Genomic DNA, 17,641 nt, shown 5'->3' on the forward strand with positions numbered 1-17,641 from the left:
CCATCTCCACTCATGAACACCCCCCATCTCCCATCTTTGGTGGTTCTTCAGCTCCACAGTGGAGCACACTTACCACCAGCGTTCGCTCTGGGCGCCGGGAGTGACGTCAGCAGCGTGATCACATGACCTGATCACGCTGCTGACGTCGCTCTGACCCGGAGGTCAGAGCCTCAGTTGTACTGGCGTCTGTATAGACGCCAGTACAATTGCTGCCTGGGAGTCGGCGCGGCCTCCTTCTCTGCGCCGGCTGTCAGCTTGACAGCTGACACAGAAAACCGCCGACTCCCAGGACTGGTAGCGGCAGAACGCACCCGCTGGGGGGGGAGACACTGCAGACTGCTGCATTAGGCGGCCGGGCGGCCCGACTGCGCCCCCCCTGCTGCCTGCGCCCGGGGCAACTGCCCCGGCTGCCCCCCCCTGGATACGCCTCTGATCTCTGGTATAGGCTCACTGGGGGAGAGACTGGGAGAGTGGATTGACCATTGCCTGCAGACATGATACACAAAAATACTTATTTCTACTTTACACCAATACTCCTGGCACTGCTCGTATAGGTGGCTGGGATGTCACGTTAATTTATATCCATCTATTCCTGATCATAGCGCCATGTTTTGTCCCAAATACGTCTTCAATAAGTTCAACACTTATACAAAAGATATCCAACTTTTTCTCATTTACAGCAGTTGTTGTTTTTTTTGTTAAACCACAATTATTTCCTCCTAATCCTGACCCAGGACCTTACACTATCAAACATTTTAAAATAATCTAACATTAGATTTGTTGCTTGAAGGGCATCCACATTGGGTGCGATACTGTCACCAAGTTTAAAAGAAAAAAGAAAAACAGTACAAAACATAAAACAATGTTGTTATCATATAAGTGCTTTTTTAAATGTGGATATACAGTACACCCTGTAAATCTTGTAACCATGCTAATAAAACTACACATTTTTCTTCAAATGTAACAGGACAACAATTTCCAATACGGAATTTTATTAATTGTACTACGGTGGGTGTTATATACCTAACAATGCACAGGATGTCAATTGCAATACGTGGGATGCACTTCAGGTCCCCTTTAGGAGACAATTATCGGATGCAATAAGCACTATAACAATAAATGTTTCAGCGCTTTCAAAACATTTTTCCTTAGTACATAAACGTGACACGAGATCTTTCAAACTTACAGGAATTGAGAAAGTATTTAAACCTATAAGATGGAGAGAAATAAAAAGAAAAATCCTAAATAGGGAATCGTATTGGAATTTAAAATTGCAAACAAGGACCCCACAGGGGATGTATATAACACAGGAGCTTATACCGTAATTTAATTGATATAATTTCTACAAGTTTCTGGTATTTTTAATATGTATATATGTTTACATTGTTCTTATATGGGTTTTTTTAATTCGGTAGGAAGCACTAATTAATGGTCACACAGGTATTGGAGAGAAAGGATATAAAAGTATTGTTAATACTCACATTTAGCAGACCATGAATAAGACTTTATAGTCAAAACGTGCCGGTTTGTCCCTTAGGGTACTACCGTAGGTGGTGTGCCAGTATGTCATTTTTTATATGATGAAACAATAAATGTGAACTTTTATACATAAAGAATCAATGCTGGAGAAATTTTTTTCCTTTCCTTATCCTTGGTGATATGTCCCGGACCTGGGCGGCTCCGCGTGGAGATCAGATTACAAGTTGCAGCCGATAACAGTAAGCTGACTCTCCTTCTCCCTTCTCCTACTATTTATTTTGTTATTTGGCATTGAAGATGGTGTTCAGAAATTATTTCTGATGGGTGAGGGTCTGAGTCCTGTGTAGGATTGAACAGGATCCTCCTTGGCTCCTCCTTGGTTTAATTAAGGAAAGGAAGCACCGGAATGTTTTCACTATGTAGGCTGACTTGCCTGTTGAAGTGCTACAGGGCATTTAGCTACTAGTCCAGTTTTTCAAAAGTTTTAAGTGCCTTCCTTGTTATTGTTATACTATAAAAAAATATACACTGGTAAAAAAAAAACAAAGGGAACTCAAACAACACAATGTAACTCCAAGTCAATCCTATTTCTGTGAAACCAACCTGTCCAGTTATGAAGCAACACTGATTGTGAATCAGTTTGTCCTGCTGTGGTGCAAATGGAACAGACAACAGGTAGAAATGATAGGCAATTAGCAAGACAACCCCTATAAAGGAGTGGTTGTGCAGGGGGTGACCACAGACCATTTCTCTGTTCTCATTCTTTTTGGCTGTTATTTTGGTCATTTTTGCATTTTGCCATTCCTCTCACCCCTAGAGGCACAGTACAGTAGCATGAAGCGGTGTCTACAACCCACAGAAGTTGCCTAGGAACCGCAACTCATCCAGGATGGTACATCAATGAGAGTTGTGGCAAGAAGGGTAGCTGTGTCTGTCAGCAAAGTGCCAGAGCCCTGCAAAATAACCTCCAGCAGGCCACTAACATCCATTTGTCTGTTCAAATTGTCAATAACAGTCTCCATGAGAGTGGTATGCACCATATGCAGGTGCAAGAGCCCTGGCTTCATTCTGATGCATGACAATGCTAGACCTCATGTGGCTGAAGTGGGTCAGCAGTTCTTGAATGATGAAGGCAATGATGCTATGGACAGGCCTGCCCGTCCCCCCAGACATGAATCCAATCAAGCACATCTGGGACATCATGTCTCGCTCCATCCACCAACCCCACGTTGCACCACATACTGTCCAGGAGTTAACTGGTGCTTTAATCCAGGTCTGGGAGGAGATCCCTCAGGAGATCATCTGCCGTCTCATCAGGAACATGACCAGGAATTGTAGGAAGGTCATACAGGCACGAGGAGGCCACACACTACTGAGCATCATTTCCTTGTCTTGAGGCAATTCAACTGAAGTTGGATCAGCCTGTAATTTGATTTTGAACTTTGATTTTGAGTATTATTCCAAATCCAGACCTCCATGGGATATTAATTTTGGTTTACATTGATCATTTTTATGTTTTATTATTCTCAATGCATTCCACTATGTAATGAATAAAGATTTGCAACTGGCAGGGACGGTTTTAGGCAAAGTGGGGCCCTAGGCAAATTTTAAAATGGGGCCCCAAATACTAACATATTGCACATCACACAGAAGCATTTCTGTCCTATTTACATGCGCTGAGTTCAGGTCGCTAAATGAGCATGATCTACAATATTCAAGCATGATGGGAACAGAAGAATCACTAATTAGATCAATCTGTCCCCATGCATTATCATGCTATCAGCAGCATATGTACAGTTTACACTGGCAATGTGCTGCTGAGAACAATTATTATTGCTCCGGCATAAACAATCCAGTCACTCAATGAATATGCAGAATTTTGCTTGCTTAGTATAATACACCCCATAGTCCTTTACATAGTATAATGTGCACCACAGCCCTCCATATTGTAAAATGCACACCCCATAGTCCTCCATATAATATAATGTGCCCCATAGCCCTCCATATAATATAATGTGCCCCATAGTCCTCCATATAGCATAATACACTTCCCATAGTCCTCCATATCGTATAATACACTCCCCAGTCCTCCATATAGTATAATACACTCCCCAGTTCTCCATATAGTATAATACATTCCCTATATTCCTCCATATATTAAAATACATTCTTCAGTTCTCCATTCAGAATCACCCAGTCTATCAATGTAAAAAAAGAATTAACCCAAATGCTAAATGGCATAATGAGAAAAAGAGAAAAAAAAATCAGAACGCCAAAATTACGCTTTTTTGGTCACCACTACATTGTCATAAAATACAATAATGGGCGATGAAAAGATTGTATATAGACAAAAATGGTATCAATAAAAACATCAGCTTGGTGCTCAAAAAATAAGTTCTCACTCAGCCCCAAATAACGAAAAATGGAGACGCTACGGGTATTGGAATATGGAGTTTTTTTTCACAATTTAAATAAAAAAAGAACCTAGAAATCTTTGGTGTCTATGAACTCGTAATTACCTGGAGAATCATAATGGCAGGTCAGTTTTAGTATTTAGTAAACATGGTAAAAAAAAAAAAAACAAGTGTGGAATTGCATTTTTTTTGCAATTTTAGCGCACATGGAATTTTTGTCTGTTTTCCACTACACAATATGTTAAAACTACTCTTGTTGTTCAAAAGTACAACTTGTCCCGCAAAAAACAAGCCCTCACATGGCTATTTTGACCAAAAAATAAAAAAGCTATGGCTCTGGGAAGAAGGGGAGCAAAAAACAAAAATGCAAAAACGGAAAATTGCCTAGGGGTTAAGGGGTTAAAGTGAACCTTTCAACAGGATTGTGCTGAGTTCCCGACAGATACTGTCAGGTTGGCGCCATTAGGCTGTGATCACACTACCGTGTGTGATGCTAGAAACTTGCACGAGTCTTTCGCATCAACACCCGGTGCTGCCGCTGGCACTCAGGCCCAGAGCTGCAGCTGCATAGAAATACATGCAGCCGCAGCTCCGGTCCTGAGTGCTGGCAGCAGTACCCGGGTGTTGATGTGAGAGACTCGTGCGAGTTTCTAGCATCACACACGGTAGTGTGATCACGGCCTTATACTGACCAGATCGCTGATAGATACTACTGCGCAGGCGTGGCCGACGCCATCATAGTGAAGACAATTTTTATTTTTTTCTCTAGCAAGATTGCGTTGCTGATCCGATAGATGCTACTGTGCAATTTACGGTGGCGCCATCTTGGATCGCCGATAGCAGCTACTGCACAGGAGCAGACAGCGCAATTTTCAGACTGAGTTTTTTTATGAATTAATGTATACCATCAAAAAAGAATAATTAAATACACATTATAGATGTGATCATGCTGCAGCGCAGAAGGTGATTTTTTTTTTAAATATCAATTTTCATTATGTAAAATAGGGGACTAGTCACTGAGGGATGAGTGACCTATCATACTGATGAATACCTAATCAGAGCACCACATAGAGCACCACACACACACACACACACACACACACACACACACACACACACACACACACAGGCCACCCCAGAGCACGAGCAGATCATTAGCGCAAACTGAACATAATGATTAAACAACAATCACAAGATGGATTTCATCAACCAAGGTATCATTTTAATCAGTATATCGGCACCGACGTGATGACACTATCGGTAGGTTACTGTGCACAATCCTGTTGACAGGTTGCCTTTAATCTGTATTTTTCTGTACAATACCACTTCTCCTGTCTTGTATACTGGGTGTAATTTCCAGTATCTGTATTATTCTGTATACAGTAGGTACGGAAAGTATTCCGACCCCTTTAAATTTTTCACTTTGTTTCATTGCAGCCATTTGGTAAATTCAAAAAAAGTTTTTTTTTTCTCATTAATGCACACTCTGCACCCCATCTTGACTGAAAAAAAGCAGAAATGTAGAAATTTTTGCAAATTTATTAAAAAATAAAAACTGAAATATCACATGGTCATAAGTATTCATACCCTTTGCTCAGTACTGAGTAGAAGCACCCTTTTGAGCTAGTACAGTCATGAGTAATCTTGGGACTGATGCAGCAAGTTTTTCACACCTGGATTTGGGGACCTCTGCCATTCTTCCTTGCAGATCCTCTCCAGTTCCGTCAGGTTGGATGGCGAACATTAGTGGACAGCCATTTTCAGGTCTCTCTAGAGATGCTCAATTGGGTTTAGGTCAGGGCTCTGGCTGGGTCAGTCAAGAATGGTCACAGAGTTGTTCTGAAGCCACTCCTTTGTTATTTTAGCTGTGTGCTTAGGGTCATTGTCTTGTTGGAAACTGAACCTTCGGCCAAGTCTGAGGTCAAGAGCACTCTGGAAGAGGTTTCATTCCAGGATATCTCTGTACTTGGCCGCATTCATGTTTCCTTCAATAGCAACCAGTCGTCCTGTCCCTGCAGCTGAAAAACACCCCCATAGCATGATGCTGCCACCACCATGTTTCACTGTTGGGATTGTATTGGCTAGGTGATGAGCAGTGCCTGGTTTTCTCCACACATACCGCTTGGAATTACCACAAAAAAGTTCTATTTTCATCTCATCAGACCAGAGAATCTTATTTCAAACCAATCAAATCAAATCAAATTTATTATCGCCAAGTACATATTACATATATACAAGGAATTCTTTGTGGCAAAGAGGCAACATAATATATAACAACAGATACAACAAGTAACATCTAACAAGACAGATACAGTATATAGTCTACACATGACGATTTAATTGTTGAACAGAGAGTGGATAGAAGCTGTTCATATGGCGGTTGGTGCTGCATTTGGGGACTCTGAAGCGACGTCCTGAAGGGAGTAGTTGAAATGAGGAGTGTCCCGGGTGAGAGGGATCGGATGAAATTTTCAATGCGTGGGAACGAATACTCTTATCATAAAGATCCTGGATTTTAGGCAGGGGGGAACCTATAATTCTCTCTGCTGTTCTGAAAGTCCTTTGTAAGCGAAGTTTGTCATGCGCAGTCGCTCCCCCATACCAGACTATCAGAGAGGAACAAATCACAGATCTGATGACAGCATTAAAGAATAAGATCAGCAGATTCTTAGACAAACCATATCTTTTCAGCTGACGCAGGAAGAACATCCTCTGTTGTGCTTTTCTTATAACGGCATCCACGTTTTTCCCCCATTTAAGATCATGAGAGATGATAACACCAAGGAATTTGGTCTCTGTGACCCTAAGAACCACTTCGTCATGGATGTAGATTGGAAGTATCTCATGTTGATCTTTTCTAAAATCCACAACCATCTCAGCAGTTTTTTTAGTGTTGAGTACAAGATTATTGGCTTTACACCAGTCACATATTCTTTCCACCTCACTCCGATACAAGTCTTCAGCATTTCCCCTGATGAGACCAATCAGTGTCATATCATCGGCAAATTTCAAGATTTTTACTGAGTCTGCTGAAGAGATTCAATCATTCGTATAGAGAGAAAACAGTAACGGGGACAAAACACACCCCTGAGGTGCCCCGATGTTTGTGACCAAGGTGTCCGAAGTGAATGGTCCAACTTTTACATTCTGTATCCTGGCTGTCAGGAAGTTATAAATCCACAAGCATAAGTTGAGAGGGACTCCAAGAGCTACCATTTTCTTATGAAGTAAATTCGTATCAATGGTATTGAACGCTGAGCTAAAGTCCATGAAAAGAATCCGGACATATGAGTGCAGTTCATCTGTATGATCCAAAATATACTTCAGTGCCAGATTGACAGTGTCGTTTGCCGAACGATTCTCCTTATAGGCAAACTGAAGCGGGTCCCATAGCTTCTGCGTGAATTTTATCAGGTGGGACATTTCTCATAGTATGTGAGTCCTTTATGTGTTCTTTTAGCAAACTCTATGCGGGTTTCATATGTCTGGCAATAAGGAGAGGCTTCTGTCAGGCTACTCTGCCATAAAGACCCGACTGCTGGAGGGCTGCCGTGATAGTTGACTTTGTGGAACTTTCTTCCATCTCCCTACTGCATCTGTGGAACACAGCCAAAGTGATCTTGGGTTTCTTCTTTACCACTCTCACCAAGGCTCTTCTCCCATGATTGCTCAGTTTGGCTGGACGGCCAGGTCTAGGAAGACTTCTGGTGGTCCCAAACCTCTTCCATTTAAGGATTATGGAGGCCACTGTGCTCTTACGAACCTTGAGTACTGCAGAAATTCATTTGTAACCTTGGCCAGTTCTGTACCTTGCCACAATTCTGTCTCTGAGCTCCTTGGCCAGTTCCTTTGACCTCATGATTCTCATTTGGTCTGACATGCACTGTAAGCTGTGAGGTCTTATATAGACAGGTGTGTGCCTTTACAAATCAAGTCCTATCATTTTAATTAAAGACAACTGGACTCCAATGAAGGAGTAAAACCATCTCAAGGAGGATCACAAGGAAATGGACAGCATGTGACTTAAATATGAGTGTCTGAGCAAAGGGACTGAATACCTATGACCATGTGATATTTCAGTATTTCTTTTTTAATAAATTTGCAAAAAAATTCTACATTTCTGTTTTTCTCTCAGTCAAGATGGGGTGCAGAGTGTTCATTAATGAGAAACAAAAATTAACTTTTTTGAATTTACCAAATGGCTGCAATGAAACAAAGAGTGAAAAATTTAAAGGGGTCTAAATACTTTCCACACGCACTGTATATACACTGCGCAGTACCACTTCCCTTGTCCTGTACACTGGATGAAATTCTCAGTATATGTATTATTCTGTATATTCTGTATATGTAAGGGATGTGTTCGGGAAAGGCAAAGTTATGCCTTGCATCCCTTCACATTCCTCGCTAATAAAGCGGGTACATTTTATGTGTAAAATGGTGTGTTACCTGGTACTATTTTATTGTGTAGTAATATGCTAAGTAATGTTATGATGTTTGTGCATTGTGTAAGTTGTGTATCTTTATGAGCTAGGGATAGAGATTGGGAGATACAGTGATAGAGTAAGGTTTAGTATTCGTAAGGGGTAATATAGAGTTTAAAACAGTGGGAGCACTGTAGATTTGGAGATTAGATCGAGTTAGGATAAGAACTGGTTAAGGCAATGGAGGATTTCTAGTAGGAGGGACCAGAGTAAAGTTAGTTGAGGCACTTCCTGGGGTTAGTCAGTTAGAGAGTAGCATGTGGAACAGTAAGGTTGTTGCAGGAAACAGTTTAGGAAGAGGAGCCCAGCAGTCCAGGGTCTCGGGACTGAAAGTCACACGAGCACGAGAGAACCAGAGCAGCATGAGAGTGACAGCAGCTAGGCTTAATGTGAAACCCCAAACGTCCAAGACCTACAGTCATGGCCAAAAGTATTGACACCCCTGTAATTCTGTCAGATAATACTCAGTTTCTTCCTGAAAATGATTGCAAACACAAATTCTTTGGTATTATTATCTACATTTAATTTGTCTTAAATGAAAAAACACAAAAAGAATTGTCTTAAAGCCAAATTGGATATAATTCCACACCAAACATAAAAAAGAGGGTGGACAAAAGTATTGGCACTGTGCGAAAAATCATGTGATGCTTCTCTAATTTGTGTAACTAACAGCACCTGTAACTTACCTGTGGCACCTAACAGGTGTTGGCAATAACTAATTCACACTTGCAGCCAGTTGACATGGATTAAAGTTGACTCAACCTCTGTCCTGTGTCCTTGTGTGTACCACATTGAGCATGGAGAAAAGAAAGAAGACCAAAGAACTGTCTGAGGACTTGAGAAACCAAATTGTGAGGAAGCATGAGCAATCTCAAGGCTACAAGTCCATCTCCAAAGACCTGAATGTTCCTGTGTCTACCATGCGCAGTGTCATCAAGAAGTTTAAAGCCCTTGGCACTGTGGCTAACCTCCCTAGATGTGGCCGGAAAAGAAAAATTGACAAGAGATTTCAACGCAAGATTGTGCGGATGTTGGATAAAGAACCTCCACTAACATCCAAACAAGTTCAAGCTGCCCTGCAGTCCGAGGGTACAACGGTGTCAACCCGTACTATCCGTCGGCATCTGAATGAAAAGGGACTGTATGGTAGGAGACCCAGGAAGACTCCACTTCTTACCCCGAGACATAAAAAAGCCAGGCTGGAGTTTGCCAAAACTTACCTGAAAAAGCCTAAAACATTTTGGAAGAATGTTCTTTGGTCAGATGAGAAAAAAGTAGAGCTTTTAGGGCAAAAGCATCAACATAGAGTTTACAGGAGAAAAAAGAGGCATTCAAAGAAAAGTACACGATCCCTACAGTCAAACATGGCGGAGGTTCCCTGATGTTTTGAGGTTGCTTTGCTGCCTCTGGCACTGGACTGCTTGACCGTGTGCATGGCATTATGAAGTCAGAAGACCACCAACAAATTTTGCAGCATAATTTAGGGCCCAGTGTGAGAAAGCTGGGTCTACCTCAGAGGTCATAGGTCTTCCAGCATGACAATAACCCAAAACACACTTCAAAAAGCACTAGAAAATGGTTTGAGAGAAAGCACTAGAGACTTCTAAGGTGGCCAGCAATGAGTCCAGACCAGAATCCCATAGAACACCTGTGGAGAGATCTAAAAATGGCAGTTTGGAGAAGGCACCCTTCAAATATCAGGGACCTGGAGTAGTTTGCCAAAGAAGAATGGTCTAAAATTCCAGCAGAGCATTGTAAGAAACTCATTGATGGTTACCGGAAGCGGTTGGTCGCAGTTATTTTGGCTAAAGGTTGTGCAACCAAGTATTAGGCTGAGGGTGCCAATACTTTTGTCCGGCCCATTTTTGGAGTTTTGTGTGAAATGATCAATGTTTTGCTTTTTGCTTCATTCTCTTTTGTGTTTTTTCATTTAAGACAAATTAAATGAAGATAATAATACCAAAGAATTTGTGTTTGCAATCATTTTCAGGAAGAAACTGAATATTATCTGACAGAATTGCAGGGGTGTCAATACTTTTGGCCATGACTGTACGTTCTGAAAAGGATTGGAAGCGCCATCCTGAAGTTTCGACCACAAAGGGAAAAATGGACGGGGATCTCCAGTCACGAGCTAGTTCGGCTAGTCGAGAAGCTGTGGTACTGGGGGGGTACGGTACACGGACTAAGGATTACAGAAAGGACATAGGACTGCACAGAGAAAGGAATACAATCTGATTTGGCAAGATTTATTTTGCAAATTATGATGGAAAATAAGTGGTCATCAACAAAAGTTCATCTCAATATTTTGTTATATATCCTTTGTTGGCAATGACAGAGGTAAAACGTTTTCTGTATGTCTTCACAAGGTTGCCACACACTGTTGGTGGTATGTTGGCCCATTCCTCCATGCAGATCTCCCCTAGAGCAGTGATGTTTTGGGCCTGTCGCTGGGGAACACAGACTTTCAATTCCCTCCAAAGGTTTTCTATGGGGTTGAGATCTGGAGACTGGCTAGGCCACTCCAGGACCTTCATATGCTTCTTACGAAGCTACTCCTTCGCTGCCCTGGTGGTGTGCTTGGGATCATTATCATACTGAAAGACCAATCCACATTTCATCTTCAATGCCCTTGCTGACAAAAGGAGGTTTGCGCTCAAAATCTCACGATGCATAGCCCCATTTATTCTTTCATGTATACGGATCAGTCGTCCTGGTCCCTTTGCGAAGAAATAGCCCCAAAGAATGATGTTGCCACCCCCATGCTTCACAGTAGGTATGGTGTCCTTTGGATGCAACTCAGCATTCTGTCTCCTCCAAACACGACGAGTTTTGTTTCTACCAAACAGTTCTATTTTGGTTTCATCAAACCATATGACATTCTCCCAATACTGTTCTGGATAATCCAAATGCTTTCTTTCAAACTTCATAAGGGCCCAGGCATGTACTGGCTTAAGCAGGGGGACACATCTGACACTGCAGGATCTGAGTCCCTTGTGGCGTAGTGTGTTACTGATGGTAGCCTTTGTTACGGTGGTACCAGCTCTATGCAAGTCATTCACTAGATCCCCCGTGTGGTTCTGGGATTTTTGCTCACCGTTCTTGTGATCATTTTGACCCCATGGGTTGAGATCTTGTGTGGAGTCCCAGATGATTCAGTCTTCCCAGCCTTGTGCAGGGCTACAATTTTGTTTCTGGTGTCCTTCGACGGCTCATTGGTCTTCACCATAGTGGAGGTTGGAGTGTGACTGTTTGAGGTTGTGGACAGGTGTCTTTTATACTGATAACAAGTTCAAACAGGAGCCATTACTACAGGTAATGAGTGGAGGACAGAGGAGCTTCTTAAAGAAGTTACAGTTCTGTGGGAGCCAGAAATCTTGCATGTTTTTAGGTGACCAAATACTTATTTCCCACCATAATTTGCAAACTAAATCTTGCCAAATTAGATAAGGTGATTTTCTGGATTTGTTTTCTCATTTTGACTCTCATAGTTGTGGTCTACCTATGATGTCAATTACAGGCCTCTCTCATCTTTTTAAGTAGAACTTACACAACTGGTGGCTGACTAAATACTTTTTTTTCCCACTATATATATATATCTGCTGAGAATTGCTGTGCGGTTCTTGTGACTGAACTGGACAAGCTGAGTAAAGTTGAATTGTTGAAAATGAACTTGGACTCTCTTTGTGTGATGCTGCTGGAAACCGGGACGCTACTACAACCTCAGGAGGACGCTAACTCAAAAGTGCATGATTGGCCCTGCACACACATCACACAACAGACGGGACATTACATTTTCTTTGCGGGGTGCCAGGGTGTGGAGACACAACTACCGCTCGCCATGACTACCACCCTGGCCACCTCACAAAATTGGCATAATCGGCAGAATTTAGATTCCTCGTGTTCAGAAAGCAGAAGAACTCCCAAAACGGCAAAGATGGCGGCTGTTAAAGAATTTAAAATGGCGGATGATGGCGTGAAAACTGGAGAAAGTTCTGCCCATCGTGGGCGTCCTAAGCTGTAAATGACGCGAAAATCTGCCTGGCAGAGACAATTGCCTGAGTCTGGTGGGCACGGCAAAGGAAAAAGAAACCCCGTCCCCTGCAGCAGATTCCTGAGGAACGGGAGGAGTCTGATGCTGAATGAGTAGAGCAACAGGAAGTGGCTCCGCCCATGAATGGGTGGAGTCCAGAAGAAGAAATCCTCATGTCGGGCAGCGTGGTGCCATTACGGGACAAGGCACAGGTAGTGATGGAGCACTCCAGAGTAAGGTACCGAGGTGGTGTCGGGTACGTGGAGTGGAAATGGCGGCTAGCGGAGGAGAAGACTCGTCTTGGAGGACTGCGGGAGCCACTCACTGCTGGCAAGGAGCGTTGGTTTCCCTCTGCCCATAGATGAACAGCACCAGCACCTGTCGGAAGACTGGAGCGACTGGAAGTTGGACGCGGCCGGAAGTGAGCGGACGACAGAGACTGTCATACTAGTGGAGTCACGCGACCTGAAGTAGGAAAATACGGTCGCACAGTCAGAAGAGTCCGAGTCAGATGATGTGGCAGCTGCAGGAGTTGAGCCTTGCGGTCGCAGTGGTAATTCCAAAACAACAGTGATGAGGTGCCGGAACTCCCCTGGTGAGTGAACCTCAGTTCCAGATCCCAGTAGTGAGACCTAAATTTGCAGCCAGCCCACCTTCTAGCACCCTATGCCGGTATCAAGAGGTAGAGGGTCCCTTCCCGTCCCCTGAACAGGCATTCTGGATAGTGGGGGTGGTGGAGGAGAAAAAGAAGTGAGGGAGAGATCTGGGCAGAGCTGCGCCGTCCGGGAGGAGGAACCATGGACAGCCGAAAAACAAGCTCCCTGCTAGTATATACGAATCCATCCCGGGGCTAGGGATTTATCCTGAAGTCAGAGACAGGGGACAAGGTCTATGTGAATGCAGGGTTCATCAAGTACCAACGACCCCTGTGAGAGGATGACCGTGTCACTTTTATCAAAGAGAAGGGACCCCTGTGCTATTAAGCGGTTGCGGTCATCCTGTTATTACCGGATGATGAGCATCTGGCTCACAGCCTATTAGTGACGCTCATACTCTTAGATCAGGTGGGCAGCCCTGTGCTAACCAAAATGCATCCAGTGTGAACAGACACCACAGTTTACAGAGCCATCTGGGCCCAATTGCACCCCGAAAAATAGATAAAGTGCAAAAAACACATATAAATATATGTGAGGTATTAGTTGATATTATGACCAAAATACGTAAGCTCGCAACCCAAGTCACGGGTCCTCACACTTGAAAGCTTACGTATTTTGGTCATAATATCAAGGGAGGGGAAAATGGACGGATAACTCCAGGCACAAGCTAGTTCAGCTAGTCAGGAAGCTGTGGTACCGGAAGGTATGGTACAGGGACTAAGGATTACAGAAAGGACATGGGACAGCACAGAGAAAGGAATATATATATCTGCTGAGGATTGCTGTGTGGTTCTTTTGACTGAACTGGACAAGCTGAGTAAAGTTGAAATGTGTGATGCTGATGGGAACCGGGATGCTACAACCTGAGGAGGACTCTAACTCAAAAGTGAGTGATTGGCACTGCACACACATCACACAACAGACTCCGTGCCCCTGGAAGAAGCAAGCACCGAAATGGCGCCCATCGGGCTGGAGGGAAGCACAGATCAACTACATTACCCCATTAGTGCTACCCAAGTAATTAATTTATTATATGGGCAACTCCAACCTTAATTACCGGGATACTGTGGCAAAGTTTGGGATTTATAAGGAGACCACTTCTATTCAGCATTGGATAGCCATTTTATTGGTAATATATGATATAATGCACTTGTACGTCTAATCCCCTGCACTCTGCTAATCCTCTTATGTGAATATTTCTGCGTTTTCATCAGTCAACTTCTTTGTTTATAATGACATGTTGTTCCAGCTTATTTGTTGATATAATTACTTCTTATTATTGATTAATTGAGTTATTTTTGTGCAACATAGTAGCAGTCCCACAGTTAATGTACACATATATATTTATATACATGCTGTTGATCCTGATATACCAGTTAGTGCTATTGCCTGTGCTTTTCCATCCTCTTATTGGAGGATCTTTTAGCCCTGTCTATTTTAGTATCTATTTATACCTTTTAATTTTTTATTAATAAAATTTATTTTTAACTTCATATTCGTTGGAGTCTCTTCTAGTCTAATGGTAACCAGTCACAATAGACAATTTTGATGTGCACGGCTAGTGTACAGGTAGGAATAGCGGGTGCAGGCAGGTATGGCAGGAATAAAGGTGGGCATGGCAGGTGAAGGCAGGTACAGCTGATATACAGGCAGTTGGTATACAGGTAGGCACAGGCAGGTACAGGCAGGTACTGAAAGATAAACTAGAACAGGGGACCTGAGAACTAGCAAGCATTCAACTAACAAAGTGAACACATTGCTCTGGCTCCTCCCATCAGGTGGAGGTGCCTTAAATGATAAGTGTTTCCAAGCCGTTGGCTGGGCACACTTTAGGACGTCTCATGCTGCCCAGAATGAATGAGGGAGCGCGCACCCTAAGCTGGAGTTCTGGAGATCTGAGAGCCAGGCAGCAGCAGGAGATGGAGGAAGTGCGGGACGGGTGCAGTGGCTGTGATTGAGTCTTTGTCCCTGCCGGGGGGAGGAGGAAGTATGCAGGGAGGCTGGCAATACATTATCCCTCTGGTTTATGCCTCCTCTTCTACAAGCTTGCAAGAAATCTCTCCAGTAGGAGAGGGGCATGACTGTTTTCCCTGGGCTCCTATGATCTCTCCTCATGACCACACTCCTTCCAATCCACAGGAAAAAAAGGTTTGTCCTCTTACCCATTTTGTGGGCAGAATATTCTCTACCTCGAAAACATCTTCAGAGCCGACTGGAGCAGGAATGGTATCTGGGTTCTTGAAGAAGGGGTTGAAGATGACAGGCTTGAGGAGAGACACGTGAAATGAATTGGGGATCAATAAAGTAGCAATGAGTTTAAGCTTGTAAGCTAAGTCATGAATCTGTTTGAGAACCTCAAACGGACTGATGAAACGAGAACCCAACTTATATGATGGTAGTTTGAGATGGACATACTTCTAAGAAAGCCAAACCTTATCCCCAGGATGAAACAGAGGTGGGTCTAGAAGTCTCTTGTCCGGGTATCTCTTCATCAGCTAAGAAGATTTCATTAATGTAGCCTTGGTTAGAGATGAGCGAACATTGTCGGCTCCCTCCTTATTTGGCAAGCTATAGCGAATACCGAAGAAGCTGCATTAGGAACCTGGATACCTGGAGCGCTCCTGATGATCAGCTGTTTGGCGCCGCATCTGCATGTGTCGTGGCTGTGTGACAGTCACAACACACAGGCTCTCCATGCATGTGTTGTGACTGTCACATAGCCGCAACACATGTAGCTGATGATCATTGGAAGCACTCCAGGTATCCAGGCTCCCGATGCAGCTTATTCGGTAAGCTCTATAGCTTGCCAAGTAAGGAAGGAGCCGACGATTTTCGCTCATCTCTAGTCTTGGTGGCCTCCCAGATTCTAGAGAAGCCCTTGATGAGAGTTTCAGCAACAGGAATGTCCATGGTAATAGACACAGGGAATGTGGAGCGCCCTCACTCACCAGGGCCATGGGGTACTCGGTACCGGGCCGGTTGATCTTCTCAACGGGGGTTGTCACGGCAGCGGTGACCCGGTCCATGGCCCTGGGGCTCCATTGCAAAGGGGGGGTTGTTTCAGTGTGCTTATGGTGGTGAAAGTTTATAAGTGATTCGTGACGCCACCTGTGGTGTTCGGGGGGAGGTGTTAAGCCGACGCTGCAGACAGATCCTCTGGGACAGATGGTGTGGTGCAGCAGTGATGTTATAGCCCTCCACAGGCAGGGCTGTAGTCCCAGAGTAGTGTAAGTGAAGTGACACATAGATGGTGTAGTGTCAGGAGCAAGGGATGTAGCAGTGCTGGGCAGGTTGGCGCCGGAATAAGCGGAGGACACCAGGGCATGTAGTTTCAAAGCTTTACTCACACTCTGTTGCAGGTACAGGTGCCCGCATCCGTGCCGTGTCCTCCGGGTCAGGAGCTCAGCCAACTTCCAGACAAGATGAAGTACTCCTTTCCAACACTCCGCCAACATATGTGCTTTTTCTGAACGTCTCCTCTTATAGCGCCTAAGAATGAAGTACTCTCAGTACTGTGTTACACTGGAGTGCCTCCTGTCAGATGTTCCTATGAACTCTACTTGTACATCAGACAGCTGTAGCCTGCTTCGGGGACTCCTTGCTACTAAGTCCCGGCTCACTAATATGTTGCTGCTGTGCCCCTAAGTCTTGTGTGGGAATAAAGTGGTCACTACTTCTATTTCTCCGGTGTCTGCTGCAGGACCATTAGTATCCGTACAACCTCGGGGACCGGACCCCGGCCTTGCGCTTATAACTTGAAAAGGGTTCTCCTCTAACCCTGGTCCTTGTTCTCTTATTCTCCTTACGTTCCGTGCTAATCCTTCTTCCCAATGGAGAATCAAGCTTCCTTTCTCTGTCTCCTTCCTGTGCCAACAGACCCAGATCACTGTGGCCTGCTGCAGCAATTCCTTCTTCCATCCCTCTCCCGGGGATCTTCTCTGTCTCACACTCCATCCGTCTACATCCTCACTCTCTGACTGAGAGAATGACTGACTGACTAACTCAACTCTTCCCACTCTTTTGTGTCAACTAAACTCCACCCACCTCCCAGCACGTTTCGTGTTCCAAGCAGGGAGCCACCAAGGGGTGCTATGCTATACACCAAGCAGGGAGCCACCGAAGGTGCTTTGCTACACTACTTTGTGGTGTGGGGGGTGCAAGTTTTGGAGCAAGGTCAGGAGTCTCCACCTTACCTGGATGGTGGGGTACCACACCTCAGGAGGAGGTGCAGTACCTCTGTGGCGACTGAACCCTCAGGGGCTCTACAAATGGACTATTGGAATGTTGACCTTGCACAGCGAAAAATGGAGATTTAGCTGGAGATTCACTCAGATGGTTATTGAATGAGTATTCGGCCCAAGGCAGGAGTTCAACCCAATCACTGTGATGAGCATTAATGAAGTGCAGCAGAAGTTGGTCGTGGATCTAAGTGACCTGCTCTGCCTGGCCATTGGATTGAGGATGGTGGGCTGAACAGAAATCCAAAGTAACATTTAGTAGTTTGCAGTTAGCCGTCCAGAAGCGAGAAGTAAGCGTAATCTGAGACATATGAAGAGCTAACCCAAGAATGCGAAAAATATG

General features: G+C 44.1%; 1 protein-coding gene across 5 annotated transcripts in view; it reads right to left on the minus strand.

Moving 5' to 3' along the window:
- LOC141058325 (uncharacterized) overlaps positions 1–17,641 on the minus strand; it is a 229,487-nt gene that overhangs the window by 164,307 nt on the left and 47,539 nt on the right. Inside the window, exon 1 of one of the 5 annotated variants that reach the window (XM_073554536.1) lies at positions 1,482–1,621. The exons of 3 other annotated variants lie outside the window; for them this stretch is intronic. The gene's annotated coding sequence lies outside the window, so the exon portion shown is untranslated. Of the gene's footprint in view, positions 1–1,481; positions 1,622–17,641 lie in introns of those variants that run through there. One more of the 5 variants, XM_073554539.1, reaches the window with a different exon arrangement.

This window comes from Dendrobates tinctorius, unplaced genomic scaffold, assembly GCF_039654945.1.
Source record: "Dendrobates tinctorius isolate UK_male_01 unplaced genomic scaffold, ASM3965494v1 ptg000211l, whole genome shotgun sequence".
NCBI classification, from domain to species: Eukaryota; Metazoa; Chordata; class Amphibia; order Anura; family Dendrobatidae; genus Dendrobates; species Dendrobates tinctorius.